The sequence below is a fragment of the Taudactylus pleione genome, unplaced genomic scaffold (assembly GCF_031769625.1).
Source record: "Taudactylus pleione unplaced genomic scaffold, aTauple2 ptg000967l, whole genome shotgun sequence".
Lineage (NCBI taxonomy): Eukaryota > Metazoa > Chordata > Amphibia > Anura > Myobatrachidae > Taudactylus > Taudactylus pleione.
The window spans coordinates 10,684,181-10,704,084 of NW_028285368.1; the positions used below are offsets into that span (position 1 = coordinate 10,684,181).

Sequence of the window (19,904 nt, forward strand, 5' to 3'; positions counted from 1 at the left end):
TTACTTCTTAACTCAAGTAAATTCATTGATAAGTTGAAAAAATGTAATGTAAAATGTAATAGAAAAGAATGTTATGGCTATATAAAATTACCTACAGCACCTGGTATTCCCAGGAGGTCTCCAATTAAAATACTAACAAGGCCCAACACTGCATAGCTTCCAAGATCTGACGAGATTGGGCATGTCCAGTGTGGTTTGGCGGTAGGTGCTCAAAAGCGTTAACTTTAGACCTCTTTTATTTCTTAACTCAAGTAAATTCATTGATAATTTGAAAAAATTAAATGTAAAATGTAATAGAAAAGACTGTTATGGCTGTATAAAATTACCTACAGCACCTGGGATTCCTAGGTGGTCTCCCATCCAAATACTAACCAGGCCCAACACTGCATAGCTTCGAAGACCAGACGAGATTGGGCATGTCCAGTGTGGTTTGGCTGTAGGTGCTCAAAAACATTAACTTTATACCTCTTTTACTTCTTAACTCAAGTAAATTCATTGATAAGTTGAAAAAATTAAATGTAAAATGTAATAGAAAAGAATGTTATGGCTGCATTAAATTACCTACAGCACCTGGTATTCCCAGGTGGTCTCCCATCCAAGTACTAACCAGGCCCAACACTGCATAGCTTCTACGATCAGACGAGATTGGGCATATCCAGTGTGGTTTGGCTGTAGGTGCTCAAAAACATTAACTTTAGACCTCTATTACTTCTTAACTCAAGTAAATTCATTGATAAGTTGAATAAATTAAATTTAAAATGTAATAGAAAAGAATGTTATGGCTATATAAAATTACCTACAGCACGTGGTATTCCCAGGTGGTCTCCCATCCAAATACTAACCAGGGCCAACACTGCATAGCTTCCAAGATCAGACAAGATTGGGCATGCCCAGTGTTGTTTGGCTGTAGGTGCTCAAAAGCATTAACTTTAGACCTCTATTACTTCTTAACTCAAGTAAATTCATTGATAAGTTGAAAAAATTAAATGTAAAATGTAATAGAAAAGAATGTTATGGCTGCTTAAAATTACCTACAGCACCTGGTATTCGCAGGTGGTCTCCCATCCAAGTACTAACCAGGCCCAACACTGCATAGCTTCCAAGATCAGACGAGATTGGGCATGTCCAGTGTGGTTTGGCTGTAGGTGCTCAAAAACATTAACTTTAGACCTCTATTACTTCTTAACTCAAGTAAATTCATTGATAAGTTGAAAAAATTAAATATAAAATGTAATAGAAAAGAAAGTTATGGCAGTATAAAATTACCTACAGCACCTGGTATTCCCAGGTGGTCTCCCATCCAAGTACTAACCAGGCACAACACTGCATAGCTTCCAAGTTCAGACGAGATTGGGCATGTCCAGTGTGGTTTGTCTGTAGGTGCTCACAAACATTAACTTTATACCTCTTTTACTTCTTAACTCAAGTAAATTCATTGAGAAGTTGAAAAAATTAAATTTAAAATGTAATAGGAAAGAATGTTATGGCTGCATTAAATTACCTACAGCACCTGGTATTCCCAGGTGATCTCCCATCCAAGAACTAACCAGGCCCAACACTGCATAGCTTACATGATCAGACGAGATTGGGCACATCCAGTGTGGCTTGGATGTAGGTGCTCAAATCATAAACTTTAGACCTCTTTTACTTCTTAACTCAAGTAAATTCATTGAGAAGTTGAAAAAATTAAATTTAAAATGTAATAGAAAATAATTTTTTGGCTGTATAAAATTACCTATAGCACCTGGTATTCCCAGATGGTCTCCCATCCAAGTACTAACCAGGCCCAACACTGCATAGCTTCCAAGATCAGACGAGATTGGGCATGTCCTCTGTGGTTTGACTGTAGGTGCTCAAAAACATTAACTTTAGACCTCTTTTACTTCTTAACTCAAGTAAATTCATTGATAAGTTGAAAAAATGTAATGTAAAATGTAATAGAAAAGAATGTTATGGCTATATAAAATTACCTACAGCACCTGGTATTCCCAGGAGGTCTCCAATTAAAATACTAACAAGGCCCAACACTGCATAGCTTCCAAGATCTGACGAGATTGGGCATGTCCAGTGTGGTTTGGCGGTAGGTGCTCAAAAGCGTTAACTTTAGACCTCTTTTATTTCTTAACTCAAGTAAATTCATTGATAATTTGAAAAAATTAAATGTAAAATGTAATAGAAAAGACTGTTATGGCAGTATAAAATTACCTACAGCACCTGGGATTCCTAGGTGGTCTCCCATCCAAATACTAACCAGGCCCAACACAGCATAGCTTCCAAGATCAGATGAGATTGGGCATGTCCAGTGTGGTTTGGCTGTTTGTGCTCAAAAACATTAACTTTAGACCTCTATTACTTCTTAACTCAAGTAAATTCATTGATAAGTTGAAAAAATTAAATGTAAAATGTAATAGAAAAGAATGTTTTGGCTGAATAAAATTACCTACAGCACCTGGTATTCCCAGGTGGTCTCCCACCTAAGAACTAAACAGGCCCAACACTGCATAGCTTCCAAGATCAGACGAGATTGGGCATGTCCAGTGTGGTTTGGCTGTTGGTGCTCAAAAACATTAACTTTAGACCTCTATTACTTCTTAACTCAAGTAAATTCATTGATAAGTTGAAAAAATTAAATGTAAAATGTTATAGAAAAGACTGTTATGGCAGTATAAAATTACCTATTGCACTTGGTATTCCCAGGTGGTCTCCCATCCAAGTACTAACCAGGCCCAACACTGCATAGCTTCCAAGATCAGATGAGATTGGGCATGTCCAGTGTGGTTTGTCTGTAGGTGCTCAAAAACATTAACTTTAGACCTCTATTACTTCTTAACTCAAGTAAATTCATTGATAAGTTGAAAAAATTAAATGTAAAATGTAATAGAAAAGAATGTTATGGCAGTATAAAATGATGTACAGCACCTGGTTTTCCCAGATGTTCTCCCATCCAAGTACTTCCCATGCCCAACACGGCATAGCATCCAAGATCAGACGAGATTGGGCATGTCCAGTGTGGTTTAGCTGTAGGCCCTCAAAAACATTAACTTTAGACCTCTTTTACTTCTTTACTCAAGTAAATTCATTGATAATTTGAAAAAATTAAATGTAAAATGTAATAGAAAAGAATGTTTTGGCAGTATAATATTACCAACAGCACCTGGTATTCCTAGGTGGTTTCCCATCCAAGTACTTACCAGGCCCAACACTGCATTGCTTCCAAGATCAGACGAGATTGGGCATGTCCAGTGTGGTTTGGCTGTAGGTGCTCAAAAACATTAACTTTAGACCTCTATTACTTCTTAACTCAAGTAAATTCATTGCTAAGTTGACAAAATGTAATAGAAAAGAATGTTATGGCTATATAAAATTACCTACAGCACCTGGTATTCCCAGGGGGTCTCCCATCCAAGTACTAACCAGGCCCAAAACTGCATAGTTTTCAAGATCAGACGAGATTGGGCATGTCCAGTGTGGTTTGGCTGTAGGTGATAAAAGCCTTAACTTTAGACCTCTATTACATCTTAACTCAAGTAAATTCATTGATAAGTTGAAAAAATTAAATGAAAAATGTAATAGAAAAGAATGTTATAGCAGTTTAAAATTACCTATTGCATCTGGTATTCCCAGGTGGATTCCCATCCAAGTACTAACCATGCCCAACACTGCATAGCTTCAAAGATCAGACAACATTGGCCATGTCCAGTGTGGTTTGGCTATAGGTTCTGAAAAATATTAACTTTAGACCTCTTTTACTTCTTAACTCAAGTAAATTCATTGCTAAGTTGACAAAATGTAATAGAAAAGAATGTTATGGCTATATAAAATTACCTACAGCACCTGGTATTCCCAGGTGGTCTCCCATCCAAGTACTAACCAGGACCAACACTGCATAGTTTCCAAGATCAGACGAGATTGGGCATGTCCAGTGTGGTTTGGCTGTAGGTGATAAAAGCCTTAACTTTAGACCTCTATTACTTCTTAACTCAAGTAAATTCATTGATAAGTTGAAAAAATTAAATGAAAAATGTAATAGAAAAGACTGTTATGGCAGTATAAAATTACCTACAGCACCTGGTATTCCCAGGTGGATTCCCATCCAAGTACTAACCATGCCCAACACTGCATAGCTTCCAAGATCAGACAACATTGGCCATGTCCAGTGTGGTTTGGCTATAGGTGCTGAAAAATATTAACTTTAGACCTCTTTTACTTCTTAACTCAAGTAAATTCATTGCTAAGTTGAAAAATGTAATGTAAAATGTAACAGAAAAGAATGTTATGGCTATATAAAATTACCTACAGCACCTGGTATTCCCAGGTGGTCTCCCATCCAAGTACTAACCAAGCCCAACACTGCATAGCTTTCAAGATCAGACGAGACTGGGCATATCCAGTGTGGTTTGGCTGTAGGTGCTCAAAAACATTAACTTTATACCTCTTTTACTTCTTAACTCAAGTAAATTCATTGATAAGTTGAAAAAATTAAATGTAAAATGTAATAGAAAAGAATGTTATGGCTACATTAAATTACCTACAGCACCTGGTATTCCCAGGTGGTCTCCCATCCAAGTACTAACCAGGCCCAACACTGCATAGCTTCCAAGATCAGACAAGATTGGGCATGTCCAGTGTGGTTTGGCTGTAGGTGCTCAAAAACATTAACTTTAGACCTCTATTACTTCTTAACTAAAGTAAATTCATTGATAAGTTGAAATAATGTAATGTAAAATGTATTAGAAAAGACTGTTATGGCAGTATAAAATTACCTACAACACCTGGGATTCCTAGGTGGTCTCCCATCCAAGTATTAACCAGGTCCAAGACTGCATAGCTTCCAAGATCAGATGAGATTGGGCATGTCCAGTGTGGTTTGGCTGTAGGTGCTCAAAAACGTTAACTTTATACCTCTTTTACTTCTTAACTCAAGTAAATTCATTGATAAGTTGAAAAAATTAAATGTAAAATGTAATAGAAAAGAATGTTATGGCTGCATTAAAATACCTACAGCACCTGGTATTCCCAGGTGGTCTCCCATCCAAGTACTAACCAGGCCCAACACTGCATAGCTTCTACGATCAGACGAGATTGGGCATATCCAGTGTGGTTTGGCTGTAGGTGCTCAAAAACATTAACTTTAGACCTCTATTACTTCTTAACTCAAGTAAATTCATTGATAAGTTGAAAAAATTAAATTTAAAATGTAATAGAAAAGAATGTTATGGCTATATAAAATTACCTACAGCACGTGGTATTCCCAGGTGGTCTCCCATCCAAGTACTAACCAGGGCCAACACTGCATAGCTTCCAAGATCAGACAAGATTGGGCATGCCCAGTGTGGTTTGGCTGTAGGTGCTCAAAAGCATTAACTTTAGACCTCTATTACTTCTTAACTCAAGTAAATTCATTGATAAGTTGAAAAAATTAAATGTAAAATGTAATAGAAAAGAATGTTATGGCTGCTTAAAATTACCTACAGCACCTGGTATTCCCAGGTGGTCTCCCATCCAAGTACTAACCAGGCCCAACACTGCATAGCTTCCAAGATCAGACGAGATTGGGCAAGTCCAGTGTGGTTTGGCTGTAGGTGCTCAAAAACATTAACTTTAGACCTCTATTACTTCTAAACTCAAGTAAATTCATTGATAAGTTGAAAAAATTAAATATAAAATGTAATAGAAAAGAAAGTTATGGCAGTATAAAATTACCTACAGCACCTGGTATTCCCAGGTGGTCTCCCATCCAAGTACTAACCAGGCACAACACTGCATAGCTTCCAAGTTCAGACGAGATTGGGCATGTCCAGAGTGGTTTGTCTGTAGGTGCTCACAAACATTAACTTTATACCTCTTTTACTTCTTAACTCAAGTAAATTCATTGAGAAGTTGAAAAAATTAAATTTAAAATGTAATAGAAAAAAATGTTATGGCATTAAATTACCTACAGCACCTGGTATTCCCAGGTGATCTCCCATCCAAGAACTAACCAGGCCCAACACTGCATAGCTTACACGATCAGACGAGATTGGGCACATCCAGTGTGGCTTGGATGTAGGTGCTCAAATCATAAACTTTAGACCTCTTTTACTTCTTAACTCAAGTAAATTCATTGAGAAGTTGAAAAAATTAAATTTAAAATGTAATAGAAAAGAATTTTTTGGCTGTATAAAATTACCTATAGCACCTGGTATTCCCAGATGGTCTCCCTTCCAAGTACTAACCAGGCCCAACACTGCATAGCTTCCAAGATCAGACGAGATTGGGCATGTCCTCTGTGGTTTGACTGTAGGTGCTCAAAAACATTAACTTTAGACCTCTTTTACTTCTTAACTCAAGTAAATTCATTGATAAGTTGAAGAAATGTAATGTAAAATGTAATAGAAAAGAATGTTATGGCTATATAAAATTACCTACAGCACCTGGTATTCCCAGGAGGTCTCCAATTAAAATACTAACAAGGCCCAACACTGCATAGCTTCCAAGATCTGACGAGATTGGGCATGTCCAGTGTGGTTTGGCGGTAGGTGCTCAAAAGCGTTAACTTTAGACCTCTTTTATTTCTTAACTCAAGTAAATTCATTGATAATTTGAAAAAATTAAATGTAAAATGTAATAGAAAAGACTGTTATGGCAGTATAAAATTACCTACAGCACCTGGGATTCCTAGGTGGTCTCCCATCCAAATACTAACCAGGCCCAACACAGCATAGCTTCCAAGATCAGATGAGATTGGGCATGTCCAGTGTGGTTTGGCTGTTTGTGCTCAAATACATTAACTTTAGACCTCTATTACTTCTTAACTCAAGTAAATTCATTGATAAGTTGAAAAAATTAAATGTAAAATGTAATAGAAAAGAATGTTTTGGCTGAATAAAATTACCTACAGCACCTGGTATTCCCAGGTGGTCTCCCACCTAAGAACTAAACAGGCCCAACACTGCATAGCTTCCAAGATCAGACGAGATTGGGCATGTCCAGTGTGGTTTGGCTGTTGGTGCTCAAAAACATTAACTTTAGACCTCTATTACTTCTTAACTCAAGTAAATTCATTGATAAGTTGAAAAAATTAAATGTAAAATGTTATAGAAAAGACTGTTATGGCAGTATAAAATTACCTATTGCACTTGGTATTCCCAGGTGGTTTCCCATTCAAGTACTAACCAGGCCCAACACTGCATAGCTTCCAAGATCAGATGAGATTGGGCATGTCCAGTGTGGTTTGTCTGTAGGTGCTCAAAAACATTAACTTTAGACCTCTATTACTTCTTAACTCAAGTAAATTCATTGATAAGTTGAAAAAATTAAATGTAAAATGTAATAGAAAAGAATGTTATGGCAGTATAAAATGATGTACAGCACCTGGTTTTCCCAGGTGTTCTCCCATCCAAGTACTTCCCATGCCCAACACGGCATAGCATCCAAGATCAGACGAGATTGGGCATGTCCAGTGTGGTTTAGCTGTAGGCCCTCAAAAACATTAACTTTAGACCTCTTTTACTTCTTTACTCAAGTAAATTCATTGATAATTTGAAAAAATTAAATGTAAAATGTAATAGATAAGACTGTTATGGCAGTATAATATTACCAACAGCACCTCGTATTCCTAGGTGGTTTCCCATCCAAGTACTTACCAGGCCCAACACTGCATAGCTTCCAAGATCAGACGAGATTGGGCATGTACAGTGTGGTTTGGCTGTAGGTGCTAAAAGCCTTAACTTTAGACCTCTATTACTTCTTAACTCAAGTAAATTCATTGATAAGTTGAAAAAATTAAATGTAAAATGTAATAGAAAAGACTGTTATGGCAGTATAAAATTACCTACAGCACCTGGGATTCCTAGGTGGTCTCCTGTCCAAATACTAACCAGGTCCAACACTGCATAGCTTCCAAGATCAGACGAGATTGGGCATGTCCAGTGTGGTATGGCTGTAGGTTCTCAAAAACATTAACTTTAGACCTCTTTTACTTCTTAACTCAAGTAAATTCTTTGATAAGTTGAAAAAATTAAATGTAAAATGTAATAGAAAAGAATGTTAAGGCTGCATAAAATTACCTACAGCACCTGGTATTCCCAGGTGGTCTCCCATCCAAGTACTAACCAGGCCCAACACTGCATTGCTTCCAAGATCAGACGAGATTGGGCATGTCCAGTGTGGTTTGGCTGTAGGTGCTCAAAAACATTAACTTTAGACCTCTATTACTTCTTAACTCAAGTAAATTCATTGCTAAGTTGACAAAATGTAATAGAAAAGAATGTTATGGCTATATAAAATTACCTACAGCACCTGGTATTCCCAGGTGGTCTCCCATCCAAGTACTAACCAGGACCAACACTGCATAGTTTCCAAGATCAGACGAGATTGGGCATGTCCAGTGTGGTTTGGCTGTAGGTCATAAAAGCCTTAACTTTAGACCTTTATTACTTCTTAACTCAAGTAAATTCATTGATAAGTTGAAAAAATTAAATGAAAAATGTAATAGAAAAGACTGTTACGGCAGTATAAAATTACCTACAGCACCTGGTATTCCCAGGTGGATTCCCATCCAAGTACTAACCATGCCCAACACTGCATAGCTTCCAAGATCAGACAACATTGGCCATGTCCAGTGTGGTTTGGCTATAGGTGCTGAAAAATATTAACTTTAGACCTCTTTTACTTCTTAACTCAAGTAAATTCATTGCTAAGTTGAAAAATGTAATGTAAAATGTAACAGAAAAGAATGTTATGGCTATATAAAATTACCTACAGCACCTGGTATTCCCAGGTGGTCTCCCATCCAAGTACTAACCAAGCCCAACACTGCATAGCTTTCAAGATCAGATGAGACTGGGCATATCCAGTGTGGTTTGGCTGTAGGTGCTCAAAAACATTAACTTTATACCTCTTTTACTTCTTAACTCAAGTAAATTCATTGATAAGTTGAAAAAATTAAATGTAAAATGTAATAGAAAAGAATGTTATGGCTACATTAAATTACCTACAGCACCTGGTATTCCCAGGTGGTCTCCCATCCAAGTACTAACCAGGCCCAACACTGCATAGCTTCCAAGATCAGACAAGATTGGGCATGTCCAGTGTGGTTTGGCTGTAGGTGCTCAAAAACATTAACTTTAGACCTCTATTACTTCTTAACTAAAGTAAATTCATTGATAAGTTGAAATAATGTAATGTAAAATGTATTAGAAAAGACTGTTATGGCAGTATAAAATTACCTACAACACCTGGGATTTCTAGGTGGTCTCCCATCCAAGTATTAACCAGGTCCAACACTGCATAGCTTCCAAGATCAGACGAGATTGGGCATGTCCAGTGTGGTTTGGCTGTAGGTGCTCAAAAACATTAACTTTATACCTCTTTTACTTCTTAACTCAAGTAAATTCATTGATAAGTTGAAAAAATTAAATGTAAAATGTAATAGAAAAGAATGTTATGGCTGCATTAAATTACCTACAGCACCTGGTATTCCCAGGTGGTCTCCCATCCAAGTACTAACCAGGCCCAACACTGCATAGCTTCTACGATCAGACGAGATTGGGCATATCCAGTGTGGTTTGGCTGTAGGTGCTCAAAAACATTAACTTTAGACCTCTATTACTTCTTAACTCAAGTAAATTCATTGATAAGTTGAAAAAATTAAATTTAAAATGTAATAGAAAAGAATGATATGGCTATATAAAATTACCTACAGCACGTGGTATTCCCAGGTGGTCTCCCATCCAAGTACTAACCAGGGCCAACACTGCATAGCTTCCAAGATCAGACAAGATTGGGCATGCCCAGTGTGGTTTGGCTGTAGGTGCTCAAAAGAATTAACTTTAGACCTCTATTACTTCTTAACTCAAGTAAATTCATTGATAAGTTGAAAAAATTAAATGTAAAATGTAATAGAAAAGAATGTTATGGCTGCTTAAAATTACCTACAGCACCTGGTATTCCCAGGTGGTCTCCCATCCAAGTACTAACCAGGCCCAACACTGCATAGCTTCCAAGATCAGACGAGATTCGGCATGTCCAGTGTGGTTTGGCTGTAGGTGCTCAAAAACATTAACTTTAGACCTCTATTACTTCTAAACTCAAGTAAATTCATTGATAAGTTGAAAAAATTAAATATAAAATGTAATAGAAAAGAAAGTTATGGCAGTATAAAATTACCTACAGCACCTGGTATTCCCAGGTGGTCTCCCATCCAAGTACTAACCAGGCACAACACTGCATAGCTTCCAAGTTCAGGCGAGATTGGGCATGTCCAGAGTGGTTTGTCTGTAGGTGCTCACAAACATTAACTTTATACCTCTTTTACTTCTTAACTCAAGTAAATTCATTGAGAAGTTGAAAAAATTAAATTTAAAATGTAATAGAAAAGAATGTTATGGCTGCATTAAATTACCTACAGCACCTGGTATTCCCAGGTGATCTCCCATCCAAGAACTAACCAGGCCCAACACTGCATAGCTTACACGATCAGACGAGATTGGGCACATCCAGTGTGGCTTGGATGTAGGTGCTCAAATCATAAACTTTAGACCTCTTTTACTTCTTAACTCAAGTAAATTCATTGAGAAGTTGAAAAAATTAAATTTAAAATGTAATAGAAAAGAATTTTTTGGCTGTATAAAATTACCTATAGCACCTGGTATTCCCAGATGGTCTCCCATCCAAGTACTAACCAGGCCCAACACTGCATAGCTTCCAAGATCAGACGAGATTGGGCATGTCCTCTGTGGTTTGACTGTAGGTGCTCAAAAACATTAACTTTAGACCTCTTTTACTTCTTAACTCAAGTAAATTCATTGATAAGTTGAAAAAATGTAATGTAAAATGTAATAGAAAAGAATGTTATGGCTATATAAAATGACCTACAGCACCTGGTATTCCCAGGAGGTCTCCAATTAAAATACTAACAAGGCCCAACACTGCATAGCTTCCAAGATCTGACGAGATTGGGCATGTCCAGTGTGTTTTGGCGGTAGGTGCTCAAAAGCGTTAACTTTAGACCTCTTTTATTTCTTAACTCAAGTAAATTCATTGATAATTTGAAAAAATTAAATGTAAAATGTAATAGAAAAGACTGTTATGGCAGTATAAAATTACCTACAGCACCTGGGATTCCTAGGTGGTCTCCCATCCAAATACTAACCAGGCCCAACACTGCATAGCTTCCAAGATCAGATGAGATTGGGCATGTCCAGTGTGGTTTGGCTGATTGTGCTCAAAAACATTAACTTTAGACCTCTATTACTTCTTAACTCAAGTAAATTCATTGATAAGTTGAAAAAATTAAATGTAAAATGTAATAGAAAAGAATGTTTTGGCTGAATAAAATTACCTACAGCACCTGGTATTCCCAGGTGGTCTCCCACCTAAGTACTAAACAGGCCCAACACTGCATAGCTTCCAAGATCAGACGAGATTGGGCATGTCCGGTGTGGTTTGGCTGTTGGTGCTCAAAAACATTAACTTTAGACCTCTATTACTTCTTAACTCAAGTAAATTCATTGATAAGTTGAAAAAATTAAATGTAAAATGTTATAGAAAAGAATGTTATGGCAGTATAAAATTACCTATTGCACTTGGTATTCCCAGGTGGTCTCCCATCCAAGTACTAACCAGGCCCAACACTGCATAGCTTCCAAGATCAGATGAGATTGGGCATGTCCAGTGTGGTTTGTCTGTAGGTGCTCAAAAACATTAACTTTAGACCTCTATTACTTCTTAACTCAAGTAAATTCATTGATAAGTTGAAAAAATTAAATGTAAAATGTAATAGAAAAGAATGTTATGGCAGTATAAAATGATGTACAGCACCTGGTATTCCCAGGTGTTCTCCCATCCAAGTACTTCCCATGCCCAACACGGCATAGCATCCAAGATCAGACGAGATTGGGCATGTCCGGTGTGGTTTGGCTGTTGGTGCTCAAAAACATTAACTTTAGACCTCTATTACTTCTTAACTCAAGTAAATTCATTGATAAGTTGAAAAAATTAAATGTAAAATGTTATAGAAAAGAATGTTATGGCAGTATAAAATTACCTATTGCACTTGGTATTCCCAGGTGGTCTCCCATCCAAGTACTTACCAGGCCCAACACTGCATAGCTTCCAAGATCAGACGAGATTGGGCATGTACAGTGTGGTTTGGCTGTAGGTGCTAAAAGCCTTAACTTTAGACCTCTATTACTTCTTAACTCAAGTAAATTCATTGATAAGTTGAAAAAATTAAATGTAAAATGTAATAGAAAAGACTGTTATGGCAGTATAAAATTACCTACAGCACCTGGGATTCCTAGGTGGTCTCCTGTCCAAATACTAACCAGGTCCAACACTGCATAGCTTCCAAGATCAGACGAGATTGGGCATGTCCAGTGTGGTATGGCTGTAGGTGCTCAAAAACATTAACTTTAGACCTCTTTTACTTCTTAACTCAAGTAAATTCTTTGATAAGTTGAAAAAATTAAATGTAAAATGTAATAGAAAAGAATGTTAAGGCTGCATAAAATTACCTACAGCACCTGGTATTCCCAGGTGGTCTCCCATCCAAGTACTAACCAGGCCCAACACTGCATAGCTTCCAAGATCAGACGAGATTGGGCATGTCCAGTGTGGTTTGGCCGTAGGTGCTCAAAAACATTAACTTTAGACCTCTATTACTTCTTAACTCAAGTAAATTCATTGCTAAGTTGACAAAATGTAATAGAAAAGAATGTTATGGCTATATAAAATTACCTACAGCACCTGGTATTCCCAGGTGGTCTCCCATCCAAGTACTAACCAGGCCCAACACTGCATAGTTTCCAAGATCAGACGAGATTGGGCATGTCCAGTGTGGTTTGGCTGTAGGTGATAAAAGCCTTAACTTTAGACCTCTATTACTTCTTAACTCAAGTAAATTCATTGATAAGTTGAAAAAATTAAATGAAAAATGTAATAGAAAAGAATGTTATAGCAGTTTAAAATTACCTATTGCATCTGGTATTCCCAGGTGGATTCCCATCCAAGTACTAACCATGCCCAACACTGCATAGCTTCCAAGATCAGACAACATTGGCCATGTCCAGTGTGGTTTGGCTATAGGTTCTGAAAAACATTAACTTTAGACCTCTTTTACTTCTTAACTCAAGTAAATTCATTGCTAAGTTGACAAAATGTAATAGAAAAGAATGTTATGGCTATATAAAATTACCTACAGCACCTGGTATTCCCAGGTGGTCTCCCATCCAAGTACTAACCAGGCCCAACACTGCATAGTTTCCAAGATCAGACGAGATTGGGCATGTCCAGTGTGGTTTGGCTGTAGGTGATAAAAGCCTTAACTTTAGACCTCTATTACTTCTTAACTCAAGTAAATTCATTGATAAGTTGAAAAAATTAAATGAAAAATTTAATAGAAAAGACTGTTATGGCAGTATAAAATTACCTACAGCACCTGGTATTCCCAGGTGGATTCCCATCCAAGTACTAACCATGCCCAACACTGCATATCTTCCAAGATCAGACAACATTGGGCATGTCCAGTGTAGTTTGGCTATAGGTGCTGAAAAATATTAACTTTAGACCTCTTTTACTTCTTAACTCAAGTAAATTCATTGCTAAGTTGAAAAAATGTAATGTAAAATTTAACAGAAAAGAATGTTATGGCTATATAAAATTACCTACAGCACCTGGTATTCCCAGGTGGTCTCCCATCCAAGTACTAACCAGGCCCAACACTGCATAGCTTTCAAGATCAGACGAGACTGGGCATATCCAGTGTGGTTTGGCTGTAGGTGCTCAAAAACATTAACTTTATACCTCTTTTACTTCTTAACTCAAGTAAATTCATTGATAAGTTGAAAAAATTAAATGTAAAATGTAATAGAAAAGAATGTTATGGCTACATTAAATTACCTACAGCACCTGGTATTCCCAGGTGGTCTCCCATCCAAGTACTAACCAGGCCCAACATTGCATAGCTTCCAAGATCAGACAAGATTGGGCATGTCCAGTGTGGTTTGGCTGTAGGTGCTCAAAAACATTAACTTTAGACCTCTATTACTTCTTAACTAAAGTAAATTCATTGATAAGTTGAAATAATGTAATGTAAAATGTAATAGAAAAGAATGTTATGGCTGCATAAAATTACCTACAGCACCTGGTATTCCCAGGTGGTCTCCCATCCAAGTACTAACCAGGCCCAACACTGCATAGTTTCCAAGATCAGACGAGATTGGGCATGTCCATTGTGGTTTGGCTGTAGGTGCTAAAAGCCTTAACTATAGACCTCTATTACTTCTTAACTCAAGTAAATTCATTGATAAGTTGAAAAAAATAAATGTAAAATGTATTAGAAAAGACTGTTATGGCAGTATGAAATTACCTACAGCACCTGGGATTCCTAGGTGGTCTCCCATCCAAGTATTAAGCAAGTCCAACACTGCATAGCTTCCAAGATCTGACGAGATTGGGCATGTCCAGTGTGGTTTGGCTGTAGGTGCTCAAAAACATTAACTTTAGACCTCTATTACTTCTTAACTAAAGTAAATTCATTGATAAGTTGAAATAATGTAATGTAAAATGTATTAGAAAAGACTGTTATGGCAGTATAAAATTACCTACAACACCTGGGATTCCTAGGTGGTCTCCCATCCAAGTATTAACCAGGTCCAACACTGCATAGCTTCCAAGATCAGACGAGATTGGGCATGTCCAGTGTGGTTTGGCTGTAGGTGCTCAAAAACATTAAGTTTATACCTCTTTTACTTCTTAACTCAAGTAAATTCATTGATAAGTTGAAAAAATTAAATGTAAAATGTAATAGAAAAGAATGTTATGGCTGCATTAAATTACCTACAGCACCTGGTATTCCCAGGTGGTCTCCCATCCAAGTACTAACCAGGCCCAACACTGCATAGCTTCTACGATCAGACGAGATTGGGCATATCCAGTGTGGTTTGGCTGTAGGTGCTCCAAAACATTAACTTTAGACCTCTATTACTTCTTAACTCAAGTAAATTCATTGATAAGTTGAAAAAATTAAATTTAAAATGTAATAGAAAAGAATGTTATGGCTATATAAAATTACCTACAGCACGTGGTATTCCCAGGTGGTCTCCCATCCAAGTACTAACCAGGGCCAACACTGCATAGCTTCCAAGATCAGACAAGATTGGGCATGCCCAGTGTGGTTTGGCTGTAGGTGCTCAAAAGCATTAACTTTAGACCTCTATTACTTCTTAACTCAAGTAAATTCATTGATAAGTTGAAAAAATTAAATGTAAAATGTAATAGAAAAGAATGTTATGGCTGCTTAAAATTACCTACAGCACCTGGTATTCCCAGGTGGTCTCCCATCCAAGTACTAACCAGGCCCAACACTGCAAAGCTTCCAAGATCAGACGAGATTCGGCATGTCCAGTGTGGTTTGGCTGTAGGTGCTCAAAAACATTAACTTTAGACCTCTATTACTTCTAAACTCAAGTAAATTCATTGATAAGTTGAAAAAATTAAATATAAAATGTAATAGAAAAGAAAGTTATGGCAGTATAAAATTACCTACAGCACCTGGTATTCCCAGGTGGTCTCCCATCCAAGTACTAACCAGGCACAACACTGCATAGCTTCCAAGTTCAGACGAGATTGGGCATGTCCAGAGTGGTTTGTCTGTAGGTGCTCACAAACATTAACTTTATACCTCTTTTACTTCTTAACTCAAGTAAATTCATTGAGAAGTTGAAAAAATTAAATTTAAAATGTAATAGAAAAGAATGTTATGGCTGCATTAAATTACCTACAGCACCTGGTATTCCCAGGTGATCTCCCATCCAAGAACTAACCAGGCCCAACACTGCATAGCTTACACGATCAGACGAGATTGGGCACATCCAGTGTGGCTTGGATGTAGATGCTCAAATCATAAACTTTAGACCTCTTTTACTTCTTAACTCAAGTAAATTCATTGAGAAGTTGAAAAAATTAAATTTAAAATGTAATAGAAAAGAATTTTTTGGCTGTATAAAATTACCTATAGCACCTGGTATTCCCAGATGGTCTCCCATCCAAGTACTAACCAGGCCCAACACTGCATAGCTTCCAAGATCAGATGAGATTGGGCATGTCCTCTGTGGTTTGACTGTAGGTGCCCAAAAACATTAACTTTAGACCTCTTTTACTTCTTAACTCAAGTAAATTCATTGATAAGTTGAAAAAATGTAATGTAAAATGTAATAGAAAAGAATGTTATGGCTATATAAAATTACCTACAGCACCTGGTATTCCCAGGAGGTCTCCAATTAAAATACTAACAAGGCCCAACACTGCATAGCTTCCAAGATCTGACGAGATTGGGCATGTCCAGTGTGTTTTGGCGGTAGGTGCTCAAAAGCGTTAACTTTAGACCTCTTTTATTTCTTAACTCAAGTAAATTCATTGATAATTTGAAAAAATTAAATGTAAAATGTAATAGAAAAGACTGTTATGGCAGTATAAAATTACCTACAGCACCTGGGATTCCTAGGTGGTCTCCCATCCAAATACTAACCAGGCCCAACACTGCATAGCTTCCAAGATCAGATGAGATTGGGCATGTCCAGTGTGGTTTGGCTGTTTGTGCTCAAAAACATTAACTTTAGACCTCTATTACTTCTTAACTCAAGTAAATTCATTGATAAGTTGAAAAAATTAAATGTAAAATGTAATAGAAAAGAATGTTTTGGCTTAATAAAATTACCTACAGCACCTGGTATTCCCAGGTGGTCTCCCACCTAAGTACTAAACAGGCCCAACACTGCATAGCTTCCAAGATCAGACGAGATTGGGCATGTCCAGTGTGGTTTGGCTGTTGGTGCTCAAAAACATTAACTTTAGACCTCTATTACTTCTAAACTCAAGTAAATTCATTGATAAGTTGAAAAAATTAAATGTAAAATGTAATAGAAAAGAATGTTAAGGCTGCATAAAATTACCTACAGCACCTGGTATTCCCAGGTGGTCTCCCATCCAAGTACTAACCAGGCCCAACACTGCATAGCTTCCAAGATCAGACGAGATTGGGCATGTCCAGTGTGGTTTGGCCGTAGGTGCTCAAAAACATTAACTTTAGACCTCTATTACTTCTTAACTCAAGTAAATTCATTGCTAAGTTGACAAAATGTAATAGAAAAGAATGTTATGGCTATATAAAATTACCTACAGCACCTGGTATTCCCAGGTGGTCTCCCATCCAAGTACTAACCAGGCCCAACACTGCATAGTTTCCAAGATCAGACGAGATTGGGCATGTCCAGTGTGGTTTGGCTGTAGGTGATAAAAGCCTTAACTTTAGACCTCTATTACTTCTTAACTCAAGTAAATTCATTGATAAGTTGAAAAAATTAAATGAAAAATGTAATAGAAAAGAATGTTATAGCAGTTTAAAATTACCTATTGCATCTGGTATTCCCAGGTGGATTCCCATCCAAGTACTAACCATGCCCAACACTGCATAGCTTCCAAGATCAGACAACATTGGCCATGTCCAGTGTGGTTTGGCTATAGGTTCTGAAAAACATTAACTTTAGACCTCTTTTACTTCTTAACTCAAGTAAATTCATTGCTAAGTTGACAAAATGTAATAGAAAAGAATGTTATGGCTATATAAAATTACCTACAGCACCTGGTATTCCCAGGTGGTCTCCCATCCAAGTACTAACCAGGCCCAACACTGCATAGTTTCCAAGATCAGACGAGATTGGGCATGTCCAGTGTGGTTTGGCTGTAGGTGATAAAAGCCTTAACTTTAGACCTCTATTACTTCTTAACTCAAGTAAATTCATTGATAAGTTGAAAAAATTAAATGAAAAATTTAATAGAAAAGACTGTTATGGCAGTATAAAATTACCTACAGCACCTGGTATTCCCAGGTGGATTCCCATCCAAGTACTAACCATGCCCAACACTGCATATCTTCCAAGATCAGACAACATTGGGCATGTCCAGTGTAGTTTGGCTATAGGTGCTGAAAAATATTAACTTTAGACCTCTTTTACTTCTTAACTCAAGTAAATTCATTGCTAAGTTGAAAAAATGTAATGTAAAATTTAACAGAAAAGAATGTTATGGCTATATAAAATTACCTACAGCACCTGGTATTCCCAGGTGGTCTCCCATCCAAGTACTAACCAGGCCCAACACTGCATAGCTTTCAAGATCAGATGAGACTGGGCATATCCAGTGTGGTTTGGCTGTAGGTGCTCAAAAACATTAACTTTATACCTCTTTTACTTCTTAACTCAAGTAAATTCATTGATAAGTTGAAAAAATTAAATGTAAAATGTAATAGAAAAGAATGTTATGGCTACATTAAATTACCTACAGCACCTGGTATTCCCAGGTGGTCTCCCATCCAAGTACTAACCAGGCCCAACATTGCATAGCTTCCAAGATCAGACAAGATTGGGCATGTCCAGTGTGGTTTGGCTGTAGGTGCTCAAAAACATTAACTTTAGACCTCTATTACTTCTTAACTAAAGTAAATTCATTGATAAGTTGAAATAATGTAATGTAAAATGTAATAGAAAAGAATGTTATGGCTGCATAAAATTACCTACAGCACCTGGTATTCCCAGGTGGTCTCCCATCCAAGTACTAACCAGGCCCAACACTGCATAGTTTCCAAGATCAGACGAGATTGGGCATGTCCATTGTGGTTTGGCTGTAGGTGCTAAAAGCCTTAACTATAGACCTCTATTACTTCTTAACTCAAGTAAATTCATTGATAAGTTGAAAAAAATAAATGTAAAATGTATTAGAAAAGACTGTTATGGCAGTATGAAATTACCTACAGCACCTGGGATTCCTAGGTGGTCTCCCATCCAAGTATTAAGCAAGTCCAACACTGCATAGCTTCCAAGATCTGACGAGATTGGGCATGTCCAGTGTGGTTTGGCTGTAGGTGCTCAAAAACATTAACTTTAGACCTCTATTACTTCTTAACTAAAGTAAATTCATTGATAAGTTGAAATAATGTAATGTAAAATGTATTAGAAAAGACTGTTATGGCAGTATAAAATTACCTACAACACCTGGGATTCCTAGGTGGTCTCCCATCCAAGTATTAACCAGGTCCAACACTGCATAGCTTCCAAGATCAGACGAGATTGGGCATGTCCAGTGTGGTTTGGCTGTAGGTGCTCAAAAACATTAAGTTTATACCTCTTTTACTTCTTAACTCAAGTAAATTCATTGATAAGTTGAAAAAATTAAATGTAAAATGTAATAGAAAAGAATGTTATGGCTGCATTAAATTACCTACAGCACCTGGTATTCCCAGGTGGTCTCCCATCCAAGTACTAACCAGGCCCAACACTGCATAGCTTCTACGATCAGACGAGATTGGGCATATCCAGTGTGGTTTGGCTGTAGGTGCTCCAAAACATTAACTTTAGACCTCTATTACTTCTTAACTCAAGTAAATTCATTGATAAGTTGAAAAAATTAAATTTAAAATGTAATAGAAAAGAATGTTATGGCTATATAAAATTACCTACAGCACGTGGTATTCCCAGGTGGTCTCCCATCCAAGTACTAACCAGGGCCAACACTGCATAGCTTCCAAGATCAGACAAGATTGGGCATGCCCAGTGTGGTTTGGCTGTAGGTGCTCAAAAGCATTAACTTTAGACCTCTATTACTTCTTAACTCAAGTAAATTCATTGATAAGTTGAAAAAATTAAATGTAAAATGTAATAGAAAAGAATGTTATGGCTGCTTAAAATTACCTACAGCACCTGGTATTCCCAGGTGGTCTCCCATCCAAGTACTAACCAGGCCCAACACTGCAAAGCTTCCAAGATCAGACGAAATTCGGCATGTCCAGTGTGGTTTGGCTGTAGGTGCTCAAAAACATTAACTTTAGACCTCTATTACTTCTAAACTCAAGTAAATTCATTGATAAG

The 19,904-nt window shown here is 37.2% G+C and overlaps 7 non-coding genes and 68 pseudogenes across 7 annotated transcripts; all 75 read right to left on the reverse strand.

The window, feature by feature from the left end:
* Positions 1-88: 88 nt before the first annotated feature.
* Positions 89-207, reverse strand: LOC148463015 (5S ribosomal RNA; annotated as a pseudogene).
* Positions 208-323: 116 nt separating this feature from the next.
* On the reverse strand, positions 324-442 carry LOC148463016 (5S ribosomal RNA; annotated as a pseudogene).
* A 116-nt stretch (positions 443-558) lies between these two features.
* On the reverse strand, positions 559-677 carry LOC148463017 (5S ribosomal RNA; annotated as a pseudogene).
* Positions 678-1,028: 351 nt separating this feature from the next.
* LOC148463018 (5S ribosomal RNA) lies at positions 1,029-1,147 on the reverse strand (annotated as a pseudogene).
* Positions 1,148-1,263: 116 nt separating this feature from the next.
* On the reverse strand, positions 1,264-1,382 carry LOC148463019 (5S ribosomal RNA; annotated as a pseudogene).
* A 116-nt stretch (positions 1,383-1,498) lies between these two features.
* LOC148463020 (5S ribosomal RNA) lies at positions 1,499-1,617 on the reverse strand (annotated as a pseudogene).
* Positions 1,618-1,732: 115 nt separating this feature from the next.
* On the reverse strand, positions 1,733-1,851 carry LOC148463021 (5S ribosomal RNA; annotated as a pseudogene).
* A 116-nt stretch (positions 1,852-1,967) lies between these two features.
* LOC148463022 (5S ribosomal RNA) lies at positions 1,968-2,086 on the reverse strand (annotated as a pseudogene).
* Positions 2,087-2,202: 116 nt separating this feature from the next.
* LOC148463023 (5S ribosomal RNA) lies at positions 2,203-2,321 on the reverse strand (annotated as a pseudogene).
* Positions 2,322-2,437: 116 nt separating this feature from the next.
* On the reverse strand, positions 2,438-2,556 carry LOC148463024 (5S ribosomal RNA; annotated as a pseudogene).
* A 116-nt stretch (positions 2,557-2,672) lies between these two features.
* Positions 2,673-2,791, reverse strand: LOC148463025 (5S ribosomal RNA; annotated as a pseudogene).
* Positions 2,792-3,142: 351 nt separating this feature from the next.
* Positions 3,143-3,261, reverse strand: LOC148463026 (5S ribosomal RNA; annotated as a pseudogene).
* Positions 3,262-3,365: 104 nt separating this feature from the next.
* LOC148463027 (5S ribosomal RNA) lies at positions 3,366-3,484 on the reverse strand (annotated as a pseudogene).
* Positions 3,485-3,822: 338 nt separating this feature from the next.
* On the reverse strand, positions 3,823-3,941 carry LOC148463028 (5S ribosomal RNA; annotated as a pseudogene).
* A 349-nt stretch (positions 3,942-4,290) lies between these two features.
* Positions 4,291-4,409, reverse strand: LOC148463029 (5S ribosomal RNA; annotated as a pseudogene).
* A 116-nt stretch (positions 4,410-4,525) lies between these two features.
* LOC148463030 (5S ribosomal RNA) lies at positions 4,526-4,644 on the reverse strand (annotated as a pseudogene).
* Positions 4,645-4,760: 116 nt separating this feature from the next.
* LOC148463031 (5S ribosomal RNA) lies at positions 4,761-4,879 on the reverse strand (annotated as a pseudogene).
* A 116-nt stretch (positions 4,880-4,995) lies between these two features.
* Positions 4,996-5,114, reverse strand: LOC148463032 (5S ribosomal RNA; annotated as a pseudogene).
* A 116-nt stretch (positions 5,115-5,230) lies between these two features.
* On the reverse strand, positions 5,231-5,349 carry LOC148463033 (5S ribosomal RNA; annotated as a pseudogene).
* Positions 5,350-5,465: 116 nt separating this feature from the next.
* LOC148463034 (5S ribosomal RNA) lies at positions 5,466-5,584 on the reverse strand. Its single transcript, XR_015873941.1, has one exon. It is a non-coding gene; the product is annotated as a 5S ribosomal RNA (ribosomal RNA).
* Positions 5,585-5,700: 116 nt separating this feature from the next.
* On the reverse strand, positions 5,701-5,819 carry LOC148463035 (5S ribosomal RNA; annotated as a pseudogene).
* Positions 5,820-5,932: 113 nt separating this feature from the next.
* Positions 5,933-6,051, reverse strand: LOC148463036 (5S ribosomal RNA; annotated as a pseudogene).
* A 115-nt stretch (positions 6,052-6,166) lies between these two features.
* LOC148463037 (5S ribosomal RNA) lies at positions 6,167-6,285 on the reverse strand (annotated as a pseudogene).
* Positions 6,286-6,401: 116 nt separating this feature from the next.
* Positions 6,402-6,520, reverse strand: LOC148463038 (5S ribosomal RNA; annotated as a pseudogene).
* Positions 6,521-6,636: 116 nt separating this feature from the next.
* On the reverse strand, positions 6,637-6,755 carry LOC148463039 (5S ribosomal RNA; annotated as a pseudogene).
* A 116-nt stretch (positions 6,756-6,871) lies between these two features.
* On the reverse strand, positions 6,872-6,990 carry LOC148463040 (5S ribosomal RNA; annotated as a pseudogene).
* Positions 6,991-7,106: 116 nt separating this feature from the next.
* Positions 7,107-7,225, reverse strand: LOC148463041 (5S ribosomal RNA; annotated as a pseudogene).
* Positions 7,226-7,576: 351 nt separating this feature from the next.
* On the reverse strand, positions 7,577-7,695 carry LOC148463042 (5S ribosomal RNA; annotated as a pseudogene).
* A 115-nt stretch (positions 7,696-7,810) lies between these two features.
* On the reverse strand, positions 7,811-7,929 carry LOC148463043 (5S ribosomal RNA; annotated as a pseudogene).
* A 116-nt stretch (positions 7,930-8,045) lies between these two features.
* LOC148463044 (5S ribosomal RNA) lies at positions 8,046-8,164 on the reverse strand (annotated as a pseudogene).
* Positions 8,165-8,268: 104 nt separating this feature from the next.
* On the reverse strand, positions 8,269-8,387 carry LOC148463045 (5S ribosomal RNA; annotated as a pseudogene).
* Positions 8,388-8,736: 349 nt separating this feature from the next.
* LOC148463046 (5S ribosomal RNA) lies at positions 8,737-8,855 on the reverse strand (annotated as a pseudogene).
* A 116-nt stretch (positions 8,856-8,971) lies between these two features.
* Positions 8,972-9,090, reverse strand: LOC148463047 (5S ribosomal RNA; annotated as a pseudogene).
* Positions 9,091-9,206: 116 nt separating this feature from the next.
* LOC148463048 (5S ribosomal RNA) lies at positions 9,207-9,325 on the reverse strand (annotated as a pseudogene).
* A 116-nt stretch (positions 9,326-9,441) lies between these two features.
* LOC148463049 (5S ribosomal RNA) lies at positions 9,442-9,560 on the reverse strand (annotated as a pseudogene).
* A 116-nt stretch (positions 9,561-9,676) lies between these two features.
* LOC148463050 (5S ribosomal RNA) lies at positions 9,677-9,795 on the reverse strand (annotated as a pseudogene).
* Positions 9,796-9,911: 116 nt separating this feature from the next.
* Positions 9,912-10,030, reverse strand: LOC148463051 (5S ribosomal RNA; annotated as a pseudogene).
* A 116-nt stretch (positions 10,031-10,146) lies between these two features.
* LOC148463052 (5S ribosomal RNA) lies at positions 10,147-10,265 on the reverse strand (annotated as a pseudogene).
* A 116-nt stretch (positions 10,266-10,381) lies between these two features.
* LOC148463053 (5S ribosomal RNA) lies at positions 10,382-10,500 on the reverse strand (annotated as a pseudogene).
* Positions 10,501-10,615: 115 nt separating this feature from the next.
* Positions 10,616-10,734, reverse strand: LOC148463054 (5S ribosomal RNA; annotated as a pseudogene).
* Positions 10,735-10,850: 116 nt separating this feature from the next.
* On the reverse strand, positions 10,851-10,969 carry LOC148463055 (5S ribosomal RNA; annotated as a pseudogene).
* A 116-nt stretch (positions 10,970-11,085) lies between these two features.
* On the reverse strand, positions 11,086-11,204 carry LOC148463056 (5S ribosomal RNA; annotated as a pseudogene).
* Positions 11,205-11,320: 116 nt separating this feature from the next.
* LOC148463057 (5S ribosomal RNA) lies at positions 11,321-11,439 on the reverse strand (annotated as a pseudogene).
* A 116-nt stretch (positions 11,440-11,555) lies between these two features.
* LOC148463058 (5S ribosomal RNA) lies at positions 11,556-11,674 on the reverse strand (annotated as a pseudogene).
* A 351-nt stretch (positions 11,675-12,025) lies between these two features.
* LOC148463059 (5S ribosomal RNA) lies at positions 12,026-12,144 on the reverse strand (annotated as a pseudogene).
* A 115-nt stretch (positions 12,145-12,259) lies between these two features.
* Positions 12,260-12,378, reverse strand: LOC148463060 (5S ribosomal RNA; annotated as a pseudogene).
* A 116-nt stretch (positions 12,379-12,494) lies between these two features.
* LOC148463061 (5S ribosomal RNA) lies at positions 12,495-12,613 on the reverse strand. The gene has a single exon (XR_015874364.1). It is a non-coding gene; the product is annotated as a 5S ribosomal RNA (ribosomal RNA).
* Positions 12,614-12,717: 104 nt separating this feature from the next.
* Positions 12,718-12,836, reverse strand: LOC148463062 (5S ribosomal RNA). The gene has a single exon (XR_015874450.1). It is a non-coding gene; the product is annotated as a 5S ribosomal RNA (ribosomal RNA).
* A 338-nt stretch (positions 12,837-13,174) lies between these two features.
* LOC148463063 (5S ribosomal RNA) lies at positions 13,175-13,293 on the reverse strand. Its single transcript, XR_015874451.1, has one exon. It is a non-coding gene; the product is annotated as a 5S ribosomal RNA (ribosomal RNA).
* A 115-nt stretch (positions 13,294-13,408) lies between these two features.
* On the reverse strand, positions 13,409-13,527 carry LOC148463064 (5S ribosomal RNA; annotated as a pseudogene).
* Positions 13,528-13,643: 116 nt separating this feature from the next.
* LOC148463065 (5S ribosomal RNA) lies at positions 13,644-13,762 on the reverse strand (annotated as a pseudogene).
* Positions 13,763-13,878: 116 nt separating this feature from the next.
* Positions 13,879-13,997, reverse strand: LOC148463066 (5S ribosomal RNA; annotated as a pseudogene).
* A 116-nt stretch (positions 13,998-14,113) lies between these two features.
* LOC148463067 (5S ribosomal RNA) lies at positions 14,114-14,232 on the reverse strand (annotated as a pseudogene).
* Positions 14,233-14,347: 115 nt separating this feature from the next.
* Positions 14,348-14,466, reverse strand: LOC148463068 (5S ribosomal RNA; annotated as a pseudogene).
* Positions 14,467-14,582: 116 nt separating this feature from the next.
* On the reverse strand, positions 14,583-14,701 carry LOC148463069 (5S ribosomal RNA; annotated as a pseudogene).
* A 116-nt stretch (positions 14,702-14,817) lies between these two features.
* On the reverse strand, positions 14,818-14,936 carry LOC148463070 (5S ribosomal RNA; annotated as a pseudogene).
* Positions 14,937-15,052: 116 nt separating this feature from the next.
* Positions 15,053-15,171, reverse strand: LOC148463071 (5S ribosomal RNA; annotated as a pseudogene).
* A 116-nt stretch (positions 15,172-15,287) lies between these two features.
* On the reverse strand, positions 15,288-15,406 carry LOC148463072 (5S ribosomal RNA; annotated as a pseudogene).
* A 116-nt stretch (positions 15,407-15,522) lies between these two features.
* On the reverse strand, positions 15,523-15,641 carry LOC148463073 (5S ribosomal RNA; annotated as a pseudogene).
* A 116-nt stretch (positions 15,642-15,757) lies between these two features.
* Positions 15,758-15,876, reverse strand: LOC148463074 (5S ribosomal RNA; annotated as a pseudogene).
* A 115-nt stretch (positions 15,877-15,991) lies between these two features.
* On the reverse strand, positions 15,992-16,110 carry LOC148463075 (5S ribosomal RNA; annotated as a pseudogene).
* Positions 16,111-16,461: 351 nt separating this feature from the next.
* Positions 16,462-16,580, reverse strand: LOC148463076 (5S ribosomal RNA; annotated as a pseudogene).
* Positions 16,581-16,696: 116 nt separating this feature from the next.
* LOC148463077 (5S ribosomal RNA) lies at positions 16,697-16,815 on the reverse strand (annotated as a pseudogene).
* A 116-nt stretch (positions 16,816-16,931) lies between these two features.
* LOC148463078 (5S ribosomal RNA) lies at positions 16,932-17,050 on the reverse strand. The gene has a single exon (XR_015874365.1). It is a non-coding gene; the product is annotated as a 5S ribosomal RNA (ribosomal RNA).
* Positions 17,051-17,154: 104 nt separating this feature from the next.
* On the reverse strand, positions 17,155-17,273 carry LOC148463079 (5S ribosomal RNA). The gene has a single exon (XR_015874453.1). It is a non-coding gene; the product is annotated as a 5S ribosomal RNA (ribosomal RNA).
* A 338-nt stretch (positions 17,274-17,611) lies between these two features.
* Positions 17,612-17,730, reverse strand: LOC148463080 (5S ribosomal RNA). Its single transcript, XR_015874454.1, has one exon. It is a non-coding gene; the product is annotated as a 5S ribosomal RNA (ribosomal RNA).
* A 115-nt stretch (positions 17,731-17,845) lies between these two features.
* Positions 17,846-17,964, reverse strand: LOC148463081 (5S ribosomal RNA; annotated as a pseudogene).
* A 116-nt stretch (positions 17,965-18,080) lies between these two features.
* On the reverse strand, positions 18,081-18,199 carry LOC148463082 (5S ribosomal RNA; annotated as a pseudogene).
* A 116-nt stretch (positions 18,200-18,315) lies between these two features.
* On the reverse strand, positions 18,316-18,434 carry LOC148463083 (5S ribosomal RNA; annotated as a pseudogene).
* Positions 18,435-18,550: 116 nt separating this feature from the next.
* Positions 18,551-18,669, reverse strand: LOC148463084 (5S ribosomal RNA; annotated as a pseudogene).
* A 115-nt stretch (positions 18,670-18,784) lies between these two features.
* LOC148463085 (5S ribosomal RNA) lies at positions 18,785-18,903 on the reverse strand (annotated as a pseudogene).
* A 116-nt stretch (positions 18,904-19,019) lies between these two features.
* On the reverse strand, positions 19,020-19,138 carry LOC148463086 (5S ribosomal RNA; annotated as a pseudogene).
* Positions 19,139-19,254: 116 nt separating this feature from the next.
* On the reverse strand, positions 19,255-19,373 carry LOC148463087 (5S ribosomal RNA; annotated as a pseudogene).
* Positions 19,374-19,489: 116 nt separating this feature from the next.
* On the reverse strand, positions 19,490-19,608 carry LOC148463088 (5S ribosomal RNA; annotated as a pseudogene).
* Positions 19,609-19,724: 116 nt separating this feature from the next.
* LOC148463089 (5S ribosomal RNA) lies at positions 19,725-19,843 on the reverse strand (annotated as a pseudogene).
* Positions 19,844-19,904: the final 61 nt, after the last annotated feature.